At 41.5% G+C, this 12,465-nt stretch overlaps 1 pseudogene; it reads left to right on the forward strand.

Annotated features, from left to right (window-relative positions):
• The first annotated feature begins 3,117 nt into the window (after positions 1 to 3,117).
• Positions 3,118 to 3,504, forward strand: LOC116097427 (annotated as a pseudogene).
• The last annotated feature ends 8,961 nt before the right edge of the window (positions 3,505 to 12,465 follow it).

Genomic DNA, 12,465 nt, shown 5'->3' on the forward strand with positions numbered 1-12,465 from the left:
TTTGAGACAGAGTTTCTCTGTGTAGCCCTATCTGTCCTAGAACTCAATCTGTAGATTGGGCTGGCCTGAATTTTTCTGCCTCTCAAGTATACCATCATATTTGGCTTTTCCTCTCATAACATTTAGAAAACAATGACAGAATATTTCAATTTCACACCTAGGTCTATTGAACTTGGGCCCTGGTTGTTCCTCCCAGCCCCATGCTCCCAGAAATAAGTCTCAGACTCAAAATATATTTACAAATGCCTTGGCCATATACCTAGCCTCTCCTCTGACTAGCTGCAAGTTAAAATATCCCATTTACTCTAACCTACACTCTGCCAGGTGCCTGGCGACCTGTGCTCAGGTACCATGCCCGAGCATCACACCTTTCTAGCGAATCTCCTGCTTGGCTCTATCCCAGAATTCTTTCTCCTCCCAGACATCCTACATCTCATTTCTTGCCTTAAGCCATAGGCCATAGGCTTTTTAATTGACAGGCATTGCATCCATACAATACACAAGATATTCTCTGTACAATTCCCCTTTTAGTCTAATAAAAAGTTCTTATTCTTTCAAATATAAATTGAATGTGATTATAACAATTATGAGACAGTTATCAAAATGAGAAGGTTTGATATACATTTCAAATGTCCAGTCCATAGTATTTGGCAACTTAAAGTATTCTATAATTTATTCTATCTTTGTGAGTTCAGAGTTCTATATTTAAATAATTTTCTATCCTAACTTGTGTTATTAACCTAAAAACATCTTCCTAGACCTAGAACATCTTAAATCCTAAACAATGTAAGCTTATAGTAAGACTACGACTATCTAGTTTTTAACTCCTCAGAGACCTGAGAAGGAATAAGAATCACCTGAGTGTGCAGGAAGTGCAGGAACGCAGCTTCCAGAAATTATAGAAACGATAGAGACAGCTGCTTGCCAAGACAGCCCCCAGTATTGTCTCTGTAATATTAGAGCATCTTTCTTCAGTCTTCTTGCCCGGAATATCTGGCAGATCTTATGTGAAGCATGATTTATGAAGGACTTGCTTATTCTGTCTTGGTAGAGATTGGCAATTGAGTTCCCTGTGTCCCTTTCTGGACAGATTTGTCTGTAGTTGAATCATGGACATTTTATTTGCTCAGTAGCTAGCTTGCCACAATTGAAGCAATTGCAAATGGAGGTTATTGATGCTCATCATCTTCTTTGAAGTGGAATGGGGATACTGTCAGTAGCTGTCTTGTCTCATAGTCAAAAGATTTTTTAGAAATGAAATAATTATAAATGCCATATTCTATGGATCTCTGAGGGTTTTGAAGACCAACTATCATTTATTGTATATCTGAAGTTTCAAGCATTATATATTCTTAGCTGTCTACTATGTGAATAATCTTCAAAACATTTTATTATAGTTAAAATTAGTATCACGCGGTACTTGGAATATGCTTACCCATAGGACATGGTACTGTTAGGCGGTGTGGCCTTGTTGGAGGAAGTGTGTCACTGTGGGGGTAGACTTTGAAGCTCTGCCCAGTGCAGAAGAGTCAGTTTTTTCTTGGCTGCAATCAGATGAAGATTCAACTCTCAGCTCCTCCTGGACCATACCTGCCTGGAAGATGCCATGCTCCTGCCTTGATGATAATGGACTAAACCTCTGAACCTGTAAGCCAGCTCCAATTAAATGTTGTATTTTTTATAAGACTTGCATTGGGTATACAGAGAACTCAAAAAGCTAGACGCCAGAGAACCAAATAACCCTATTAAAAAATGGAGTACAGAGCTAAACAAAGAATTCTCAACTGATGAATACCGAATGGCTGAGAAGTACCTAAAGAAATGTTCAACATCCTTAGTCATCAGGAAAATGCAAATCAAAACACTGAGATTCCACCTCACACCAGTCAGAATGGCTAGGATAAAAAAGTCAGTTGAGACAGCAGATGCTGGAGAGGTTATGGAGAAAGAGGAACATTACTTCATTGCTGGTGGGATTGCAAGCTGGTACAACCACTCTGGAAATCAGTTTGGCGGTTCCTCCGGAAATTGGACATAATTCTACCAGAAGACCCAGCTATACCACTTCTGGGCATATACCCAGAAGATGCTCTAACATGTAATAAGAACATACGCTCCATGTTTATAGCAGACTTATTTATAATAGCCAGAAACTGGAAACAACCCAGATGTCCCTCGACAGAGGAATGGATACAGAAATTGTGGAACATCTACACAAGGAGTACAACTCAGCTATTAAAAACAATGAATTTATGAAATTCTTAGGGAAATGGATGGATCTGGAGAATATCATCCTGAGTGAGGTAACCCAATCACAAAAGAACACACATGGTATACACTCTCTGATAAGTGACTATTAGCCTAGAAGTTTGGAATACACGAAGTACAATCCACAAACCAGAAGAAACTCAAGAAGAAGGAAGACCAAAATGTGGACACTTCATTCCTTCTTAAAACGGGGAACAAAATATCCATAGAAGGAGTTGCAGAGACTAACTATGGAGCAGAGACTGAAAGAAGGCCACTCCAGCCTGATATAGCTGTCTCCTGAGAGGCTCTGACAGTACCTGACTAATACAGAAGTAGAGGCTCACAGCCATCCATTGAACTGAGTACAGGGTCCCCAATGAAGGAGTTAAAGAAAGGACCTAAGGAGCTGAATGGTTTACAGCCCCTTAGGAGGAACAACAATATGAACTAACTAGTATCCTCAGAGCTCCCAGGGACTAAACCACCAGCCAAGGAGTACATATGGTGGGACTGATGGCTCTGGCAGCATATGTATAGTAGAGGATGGCCAGCCAAGTCGGTTATCAACGGGAGGAGAGGCCCTTGGCTCTGTGAAGGTTCTGTGCCCCAGTGTAGGGGAATGCCAGGGCCAGTAAGTGGGAGAGGGTAGGGTGGCGAGCAGGGGGAGGGGGGACAGAACAGCGGTCTGTTCTTGTTGTTGTTTTTTGTTTTTTTGTTTTTTGTTTTTTTGGCGGGAAACTGGGAAAGGAGAAATCATATGACATGTAAATAAAGAAAATTTCTAATTAAAAAAAGACTTGCATTGGTCATGGTGTTTCTTTGCAGGAATGGAAACTCTAGTTAAGATATATTTATTTCTAAATTGGGCCCAGCAGAATGGCTTCTGCACAGAAGGGTGGTAGGAAGAAGAAGGGCCATTCTGCCATCAACGAGGTGGTGACCCCAGAATACACCATCAACATTCACAAGCACATCCATGGAGTGGGCTTCAAGAAGCGTGTTCCTTGGGCACTCAAAGAAATTTGGAAGTTTGCCATGAAGGAAATAGGAACACCAGATGTGCACATTGACACAAGGCTCAATAAAGCCATCTGGGCCAAGGGAATAAGGAATGTTCCATATCGCATCCGAGTATGTTTGTCCAGAAAACGTAATGCAAATGAGGATTCACCAAACAAGTTCTACACATTGACAACTTACATGTCTGTTACCACATTAAAAAATCTACAGACAGTCAATGTGGATGAGAATTAATCTACAGAATGTCAAAGTTGCAGAACTGCCAAAAAAAAAAAGATATATCTAATATGAACATGAGTTTGATTATCTAATTAGTAATTTGTATTTCTTAAGCATTCCCAATGGTTTGTAATAACAGCTTTCAAAAGAACTAGAACTTTATATTTCATCTTTAAGAATGATACAAGTAAAATACCTCAAGTATACATTGTGTGGATGAAAAATAATTTAAATTTGTATCAGTATACAAAAATCTCTACAAATGTAAGCTCATGGCTATAAAATGTTTTTTTGTTTAAGAGTAGATTCAATAATCTACCCCCACTTGTCTAATTTCTTATATTCCCTCTTTTTTTTCTCAGCTCCCTTTCTCTTACCTAAGAAAGAAAGGTAGAGAAGAGGAAAGGAAAGATTGAAATCCCCAAGTCTAAGCTCCCTATTTAGTTTCCTCCCTGTCCAAGACCATAGTTCTTTGTAATCATCCCATAAAATGACAACATATTTATAATTTTAAAAATGACCAAAACTATTGGTCCCAACTTAAGGGACTGTGACAACAGTCTTCTTATAATTGCTTCCCCCTGAATTGGGGCAAAGAATTCCAGTTTGGGGGCCCAAGAAAATTAGAAAAATGGTTAGTGTTAAGAAAGCTAGCTGTAGCATTTGTTGTCCAGTCTCTGTGTTGAGAAAGTTTAGGGCTTTACTGAAGTCCTGACTGAACAGTCTGAAAGGCTGGATGAACAGAGTTTGTCTGGAATTAGCAGTCCTTTCTGAAGCAAGTCTCTGGAAACAGCATCAGTTTGCGGCAGAATCGATCAGGCAGCTGGAAAGGCCTCAGCGTCTCAGCATCCTCGCAGGTGAATCCCATCAGGGCTGCCTTCCTGATTTTTTATTCTGTAATATATAAACCTTACAAGGAATACATAGTTCTATAAAGACATTTGTATGGAATGTGCCAGTGCACAACAAATTAAAGATGATTTATTTCTTCATCTTTGTTTGTGCAGATGAAAGACAACTGTCTTTCAGAAGTAAGTTTGACCATATAAACAAACTGCAATATAAATTTCCATTCATGCCATATGAAAAGATGGTATGTAATAATAAGTCACAAGAATTTTGTAGCCAACAAGATTTATTGGCCATGTAAGCTGAAGCTGGAGCTGAAGAGAGAGCCTCTCTCTCTCTCTCTCTCTCTCTCTCTCTCTCTCTCTCTCTCTCTCTCTCTCTCTCTCTCTCCCTCCCCTCCCTCCCCCCTCCTCTCTCTGTGTGTGTATAGCAGTCACTTTCAGAGTTGTTTTAATAGAGGGCTTAGTAATATACATAACCAGTGCATTTGGTCCCTTTGATTTTCTCCTGCTGGCAGCTGAGACCTTAAGTAGTTGTCTCACCATCAAATCTGATCCTTATTACTTTGGGAGGCCTTTTCCTCTTTCCTATTAACACAAACTTAGAATTTTTCTCCCAAAATAGCAATATTCTTGGTCCAGCAGCCCAAAGTCATCAAAAGTACAGGTTGATTCAGTCTCTCAGCCTCTTTTTTATTTAGCTCTGTTCTATTTTGACCTTTCTCATAGAGGATTTGTAATACCATCATAACCATAGAACTTATAACAATCTTCATTTTGAGAATTAAAACAATTTAAAACTAATTCAATTGTATTAAATTATTAACATGTATTAAATTAAATAAAATTTGTAAATTAAACTTAATAAAATTTGTTAAATCATTGAACTCAATAAATAAGTTATTATTATTTGAGACTGGGTTTCTCTGTGTAGCCCAGGCTGATTTGGATTTGTTCTGTAGATTAGGCTGGCCTTGAACTCACAAGGAACCTATCTGTTCCTGCCTTTGTCTACCAAGTATTGAGATTAAAGTTCTGGATTTATTTATTTATTATGTATGTACCTTTGAAATCATTTATATTAATTCCCATTTGTTTTTCCCTTCTTTGGATATTAATATCTTTGTGGATAAATACACCTATACTCCTTTTCCTCTTTATATAAATCTGTGTGTGTGTGTGTGTGTGTGTGTGTGTGTGTGTGCATGTTATGCTTGTGAGTGTGGACTTGTATGCTACAGCCCATGTATCCTTGCCTTCCACTTTGTTTGAAACAATTCTCTATGTTACCCACTACTGTGTATACCCAGCTAAGTGGTCCACAGCTTCCAGAGATTCTTTTAGTCTCAACCCTACCTCACTGTGGGAGAACTGAGATTGTATCAGGCTTTTACCCACTGAGCATCTCTCCAGCCTCACTAGCTCAGAATCTGTTTGAAGGTCCTGCATTCTCCCTAGGTGTCACACCTCTTCAGTCACTTTCCATCTGACAGGGTCTTTCATGACAAACACTGGTGAGTGGTATTTCAGGGTATATCTGCTTTCTGGTTAGCCTGAAAGTATCCTAATGCTGTGAAAAGGCAGGACGTCCAAGGCAACTCTTACAAAGGAAAGCGTATAATAGGGACTTGCTTACAATTCCATTATCATCTTGGCAGGCAGAATGGTTGCTTACTGGCAGACATGGTGCTGAAGAAGTAGCTAAAAGTTCTACGTCAAGATCTGCAGGCAGCAGGAAGAAAGAGATTACAGTCTGGGCATGGGCAATTAAAACCTCAAAGCCTACCCTCACTGACACATTTCCTCCAACAAGGCCATATCCCATAATCCTTCTCAAGTAGTGCTCCTCATTGATGACTAAGCATTCAAATATGCATCTAAGGGACCATTTTTGGTCAGCCTCCACACTGACAGAATTAGTGATGCATCTGTGGAGGAAAGCCACATGGGAATGATTATTTTTTCTGCTTCTGACGCTGACCTGGATTACTCTCTGAGGTAGTTAATATTTTTCTGTCTATGCTCTACATAACATTCTCTGACCCACTCACTTTAGCATCTGTGGATGATGGCTTTCTCAAAGAATTACCCTGGGGTTTCCAAATAGTTGTTCTCTGACCCAACATTCTTTCAGTGTTTCCAGCTAAAGTTTCATGTAAACCACAATCTCCTCTGTTTCCTTACTTTATCTTTAGACAGAGTCTTGCTATGCAGCCCGTACTGACCAGGACTTTACATTCCTTCTGTCCTGTTTGTCCAGCTTTGTAACCCAACCTTATACTTGTTCAAAACAGGGCTTCACTCTACAGCTCAGATTGCCTGTAGTCTATCATGGAGCTGAGGCTGATCTCAAATTCATGGCAATCCTTCTGTCTCAACCCCAAAGTACTGGGATTCCAGGTACGTACTATTAATGTACACACACATCACTTTGACAAGACTCATCACTTAACTTACACGACAAACTTGGGCTCTGATGTCTAGGGATGCATGCAAGGATAGACTATGCAATAAAAATGTATCAAAATTAAAATTTCATTTTTATACTTTGTAAATATAAAATTCATTTTAACAAAAGAGGAAAGACCAGCAGAAAAGAAATAACCTTTACAGATGATCCAATGGGCTTGAAAGCTGTGAGTGTAGTACACATTCACTGTAGACTTCCCCTAGGAGGGGCAGGGCAGGTCACAATGACTGGGAGGCTTTAAAGCCTTGTGAGTGAGAAACTGGATGGCTTTAAAGCCTTGTGAGTGAGAAACTCCAAGGCAGGAAGAAAGAGGCAGCTTTCAGGCCAGTCCACAGGTTCTAGTGTAAAAAGGCAGGAGCAACCCTGTCCATGGCCATTCTGGCCAACACGTTCTGAATGGATCCACTTTGCTGTTCAATGCAAATGGCCAAGTCCATAAACTGGGCCCTTAACAAAGTGATCTTTGAACATGTGGCTTTGGAACATGCAAAGGCCACTGAGAATCAGGGATATAGAATTCTTGGGAGTGAATAAAAACACACAGAATATCCTTTGTTCTAAAAAACTGCATAAAATTAGAAATGATTAGTGCCAGTGAATGGCTCAGCAGGTAATGGCACCTAGGTCGATATGGAAAGTTGATATGGAAAGTTGATGTGGAAAGAGAGGCTTGACTCTCAAAAGGTGTTCTCTGACCTTTGTACACGTGCTCCATGCCCTCTCTCAACCTTAGTACTTCTCTATGCTTATGACAAGATGGAATGACCAAGCTGACTTGTAAAAGAAAGCATTTATTGGGCTTACAAAGTAAGAGGGTTAGAGTCCATGATGGCAGAGCAAAGATATGGTGGCAGGAACAGCTGAGAGTTCACATCCTGATCCTCAAGCCAGAGCAGGGAGCACACTGGGAATGACCTGGGTCTTTTGAAATCTCAAAAACCTAGCCCCAGTGACACACTCCAATGAGGCCACACCTCCTAATCTCTTGAACATTTACACCAACTGGGGACTAAGTATTCCAAAAATGATCCTATGGGGGACCATTCTCGTTCAAACCACCTCTCTCTCTCTCTCTCTCTCTCTCTCTCTCTCACACACACACACACACACACACACACACACACACACGAGACACCTGCTGTGTCCAGGCAGCCAGAAGACCCAAGTTTAATCAATTGAATCAACATGGAGGGAGAGACGGAGCCTCTGACCTCCATATGCTTGCTGCAGCATGCACATACCAACAAACAAACAAACAATAAATAAATAAATAAATGTAATTTAAAAGTTTAAAGCCAAATACCCATGAATTGCTGATTGACTTTCCTCCTATTGTGTGGTGACTGCGTGTAGCTGGATACGACTCCTCTAGCACTCACCGTAGAAGGCCGATCAGTAGAGCTGAGAAAGAAAAGCAGCGCTGTTCAGTAAAATACTCATCAAAGCATGGTGCAGCCAGAGGATAGAGAGCTGAGACCTGCAGCTGTGACCACACTCTTATGACACCTTGGGGTGTGGTTTTGCCAGAGCAGTCTGGTATCTGAAGCGGGTCAGCGCCACCAAGGCCCAGCGGCATCCTGGCAACCTCTGAAGCTGATAGACAGACACAGCAGTGCCTGAAGCTCAGCTCTTACACCAGCTCTGCTTTTAACTGTAAGCCAAAATTAAAAGAAGACTTTAAGCTAGGTATGGTAATGCATGCCTCTATAGCCCCAGACTTGGGAGGTCCAGGCAGATACACTGTGTTTGAAGTAAGACCCTGTCTACAAAGAACAAAAACCAAAAAACCGCAACCAAACAATACAGAAGGGTTACCAGACTGGTCTGCCAGGTGGGCCTTTGTTCCTGAAGAACCAAATTTGATCTCTGAAGCCCATGCCCACACATTTACATACGCCCTCAAACACACAAACATAAACAAATCAACTGATGCATGGAATTTTAAAACATATAATACATATACACACATATGTGTTTTGTTTTCAATTTATAGATAATGACTATGCATGTTATAGGGTATAGTGCAATGTGCCAATAGATGTATACAATATAAAAAAAAATTCAGGCTGGGTACTGTTGGGTACACCTTCAATCTCAGTACTCATGAAGCAGAGGCCGTGGATCTCTGTGAGTTCCAGGTAAGCCAGGGTTACTTCATAAGAGCCTCTCTCAAAAGTAAAACAAACTCCTCAATACACACATGTACATGCCATATGGTCATTGTCCTTACCTGCCTGCTTGCATATGCTATAACTGGGCCTGAGGGTCAGTGAAGGAAGCAGCTCCTCCTGACCTAAAGTCTCTTCCTCTCTAACAATTTACTGGCAGGCCCTCAGAGCTGTGATTCAGGGAGGGTTTTTGTTTGTTTGTTTGTTTGTTACATCATGATGTATGTATATGATAAAGGTAAAGCCAGTCTTGTGTGATTTACAGACTGTGCCAGGAAATATACAAAAGGAGCTCACAGCATCTTCTGGTGATACAATGCAATGGAGTGCCTAAAACAAAACAAGTCAATAAGCGAAGCTTCTCATGGATGGAAGCACAGCCTCAGCACCCAGGAGCCAACGGACACAGCCCCAAGTGCCAGAGCCTGGACGGTTTGCCCAGCATGAGTGGGCTGGGTTATGGCCCAGAGGGTAAAATAAATAGACATGATATCATACTGATCCATGGAAATGACGGACTAAATGAAAAATTGGGGGTGATAGACAAATCTTTACACAAGGTTTGCATACAGTTCATGTAGATTCTGCCCATGGAGAATGGCTCACTTCTCCTTCTTTATGAGATGCCCATCATGGCTTCCTTTCACAGAATTCTGTGCAGAATGAATGAAAAAGAAAAAGCAGCAATATAGAGGAAACCTGGTGAGTTAGTTACTATTCTGTTGCCAAAAACAAAATGAGAAACCCACATTGACCAAGGGCATTTTATAGAAAACAGAGATTATCTTGACTTAGGTAATACATAGAGGTGTCTTGCTGGGGAAGACACTGCATGGCAGGAGGAGGCTGAATGGTCACATTTTCATCCTCACAGGAAGCAGAGAGCACAGGAAGTGGCTGGAACAAGTTCATGATCCTTCAAAGTCTGTTTTACTGTTATACTTCCTCCAGCCAAGCACAACATGAACTAAAGGTTCCATGATACCTTCAAACAGTGTCACCAATGGGGGACAGAATGTTTAAATACATGAGCCCTCGGGGGACATGTCTTATTGAAACCACCACACCTGAAAAGCTTGTCACAAGGTTAATCAAAGGTGTCACAACAGTAAACCATGCTGATGTGCGGATTCCGGAGAAGATGGCATGGGGCTTCAGCCTAAACTCTGTGGGCTCCTTTTCCAGACCCATGACCCCAGTCTAATCATGAGAAAAAACTTCAGGCAAATCCCAAGGATGGGCCAACCTACAAAATACCTGACAGTGCTGTGAAGCAAAAATAGTAACATGTCCAATAGTGTATATACAATATAGGAAGTTTAAGAATATAAAGATGCTATGTATAGTGGTAATTAAGTATTTTTCATCCTTTGTATTAGACAGGAGTTGGGCACACGTGTGACAGAGACCATAGTGTGTTTATGGCTGTGTTGGAGACTCCAGATGATGTCCCATATGAATTATAAAATCCTTATACATTGTACATTTTAACCACTAGTAGCAAAGGACTTATTTTTACCTATTTAACTCACTTGAAAGTTTGTAGCTGCTAGTCTCCCCTGATCTCTTGTCAAGTTGAAATAGGAAACTTCTCCCCCTGTTTGATCTTAGCATTTGAGATAGATAAATAATTGATCAACATAGAAATTGTGGCAATATATTTATCTTCTGCTCAGCACTATACTATTTTTAAATGTCCTCAGGCATCAACCCAGAATGTTTATCCAAAGGCTGTCAACTGCAAACTGAGAAATGAAGCGACAGGCCTGCATTGGGATTGTGAGACTTGAAACACCAGGAGAGCAATGACAGTTGTCAGTCTCACTACTGCTTAAAGAGGCGGTCTGTAACTTTAATTTTTTTCAAACACCTATTTTTAATGATGGTTCTTAATTGCTTTAATCTCCCTTTTAATATACCACCCACCAGAGGTAGTGGGAAAGAAAGGACCTGGGGAGAGTGGACCTGTTTAGAAAGGCCCTTTGGAGCAACTCCATTGGTGTTATCTGGAAATCAACAGTTCAGTTCACAGGTTAGTTAACAGCAGCAGTTCAATCCACCCACAGACACTTCATGGATACACCAGCAGCCCAGTTTGGTGGAGTGGGGATAGCAAACATGAATCAGCAGCGGTGGCACTATGTAGTAGAGACAGGCAGGCCTCACAGGAGGGAATGGAGGGACGCCAGGAGGAGCTCTCAGCCATGCCTCTCTCAGGGAAATGAAGGTCAGTGAAGACTCCAAACATCTCTCTCCAAACATCACGTGCAGCCCATAGGTCTTGCTTCAACATGTGTGTCTGTCTCAGCTGCTACACTTTGCCAACCAGTCCAAGTGTGAGGAAGCTGCAAGAAACTACAACAAGCCGCAGCATACCATTACAAGGTTTTTTGTTTTTTGTTTTTTGGGTTTTTTTGGTGAGTTTCTCTCTATGGAGTCCCAACAAATGTTGCTCAGCATATGGGGTCAACTTTTCTCCAAAATAGTGACCACAGACAAAGGCACACAGCCTTCTTATAGGGAACTGAGGGAACTCTGTAGAAGGATTAGGTAATCTAAAATTTCATTGGTGGTTGCTGGGGGGTCACAGGTGGTCAGCGGTGTGCATTCCTATGTCACAAACATTCAACCATGTGAAGTAGGGCTGTCTAGCACAGATGGCTCATTCTGAGATAAGATATTTCCCTATGTTTGTGGCTATCCCCAGGCTATTCTTTGGGAGAGGGTTTTATGATCTTGTTCTGGATTTTGTGGTCTGTTCCTGGAGCTGGTGTCCGATGACCTAGTTTCTGGGACTTATGTTCCTGAAGCTGGTGCTTTACAGCCTTTTTTGAAATCAGACCTGATCCTTAAAATGGAGACAAATAGTGTCCTTAAATGGAGACAAATGGGGTTTATATTGTCCTTTCATGACCACCAAGCCTTCACGTCTCTCTGGTTCTGGACTGTGCAGTGTGAACAGATATCTCAGGTAGCTGCCATCATGCCTTCTCTGCTATGAAGGACTGCATCCTGTGAGGCAGAATAATCTTTCCTTCTTCAGTGTGCTGGCTAGTTTTATGTCAACGTGACATAAGCTAGAGTCACTTAAAAAGAGGGGATCTCGCTGCGGGGCATTTTCTTAATTAGTAATTGATGGGGAAGGACCCAGCCCATGGTGGGTTGGGCCATACTTGGGCTACTGGTTCTGAGTTCTACAAGAAAAAGGCTGAATAAACCATGAGGAGCAAGCCAGTGAGCAGCACTCCTTCATGGCCTCTGCATTAGCTCCTGTCTCCAGGTTCCTGCCCTGTGTGAATTCCTGTGCTGATTTCCCTTATTGGACTGTGACCTGGGATGTGTGAGTCAACTCAACCCTTCCCTTCCCTTATTGGACTGTGACCTGGGATGTGTGAGTCAAATCAAACCTTCCCTTCCCTTACTGGACTGTGACCTGGGATGTGTGAGTCAAATCAACCCTTCCCTTCCCTTATTGGACTGTGACCTGGGA

This window comes from Mastomys coucha, unplaced genomic scaffold (assembly GCF_008632895.1).
Source record: "Mastomys coucha isolate ucsf_1 unplaced genomic scaffold, UCSF_Mcou_1 pScaffold19, whole genome shotgun sequence".
In the NCBI taxonomy this organism is placed as follows: Eukaryota; Metazoa; Chordata; class Mammalia; order Rodentia; family Muridae; genus Mastomys; species Mastomys coucha.